Source organism: Dipodomys ordii, unplaced genomic scaffold (assembly GCF_000151885.1).
Source record: "Dipodomys ordii isolate 6190 unplaced genomic scaffold, Dord_2.0 Scaffold190, whole genome shotgun sequence".
NCBI classification, from domain to species: Eukaryota; Metazoa; Chordata; class Mammalia; order Rodentia; family Heteromyidae; genus Dipodomys; species Dipodomys ordii.
Window position 1 is genome coordinate 1850306 of NW_012267406.1, and position 1399 is coordinate 1851704.

At 37.1% G+C, this 1399-nt stretch overlaps 1 pseudogene; it reads left to right on the forward strand.

Annotated features, from left to right (window-relative positions):
* Positions 1-1108, forward strand: part of LOC105999453 — a 56386-nt pseudogene extending 55278 nt beyond the window's left edge.
* The last annotated feature ends 291 nt before the right edge of the window (positions 1109-1399 follow it).

The window sequence follows — 1399 nt, forward strand, 5'->3', positions numbered from 1 at the left end:
GTTGCTTTGTATGTGCCTCCCCCAGGGTATAAGCCCTGCTTTCACTGTATTTGATGTTGGTATAATTTGTGGAGGGGAAGGGGAAAAACAAATTGTTTAAATAGGGCTACAGGTGGACCCATTGCAACAATGAGATGTACAAGTTGTTACGTCGAAAAACGAACTTTACAACTTTGGCAAGGTGGGGGTTGGGGTGGTGGTAGGGAGGTGTGGGGGGTGGGGGGGAGGAGAGAGTGAAGGGATGGTATGGGGAAACAAAGGAGGAGGCAACAATGCTTGATAAGAAATGTATTCATTATCTTGCCCATGTAATTGTAGCCCCTCTGTATGGTATTTTCACAATAATAATAATAATAAAGAAAGTACTTTGTTTGGTTGAGATGTCTGGAAAACCTTATATTCTTGAAGCAGCTTTAATTGCTCTTGATAACAATGCTTCTTATGCATTTGACAGACATATTATTGATGATTTGGGTGGTCTCCCAATAGTAGCAAAGATTCTTAATACTTGGGATCCCATTGCTAAGGGAAAGGCTTTAATCATCCTAAATAACTTGAGTGTAAATACAGAAAATCAATGCAGGCTTAAGATATACATGAATCAAATCTGTGATGACACAATCATCTCTCTTGAACTCTGTGAAGTTGGCTGGACTCAGATTGCTTACAAATATGACTGTGACTAATGAGTATCAGCACATACTTGCTAATTCCATTTCAGACTTTTTTCGCTTAATTTTAGCAGGAAATGAAGAAACTAAACTTCAGGTTTTGAAACTTATTTTGAATTTGGCTGAAAATCCAGCCATGACTAGAGAACTGCTCAGGGCCCGAGGGTTCCCTCTTTAATAAGAAAGAGAACAAAGAGGTTATTCTTAAACTTCTGATCATTTTTGAGAACATAAATGACAAGTTTAAATGGGAAGAAAATGAACCTACTCAGAACCAGTTTGGTGAAGGTTTACTGTTTGTCTTTTTGAAAGAATTTCAAGTGTGTGCAGATAAAGTTCTTGGAATAGAAAGTCACCATGATTTTTTGGTGAAAGTAAAAATTGGAAAATTCATGGCCAAACTGGCTGAGCATATGTTCCCAAAGAATCAGGAATAACTTCTTGACTTTGTAGTTTAGAAGTAACTTACATACATTGTAAACTGTTCCTTTTCTCCACCTTATTTATATGGCAAAGGAATCTTTCAGCTGCCAGTTTTGACTAATGAATACCATACTGTATCATCATCTCTGATATTTAACCTAGTTGGTCTTCAGGTTTAAGCTGGGTGAATGAATATCACTACTTGTTCTGAAAACATGTTTGTTGCTTTTTATCTCACTGCCTAGATTGCAATATTTTTACTATTTCCTCTGCATAAGTGACAGTGAACCAACTCATCATAAGTA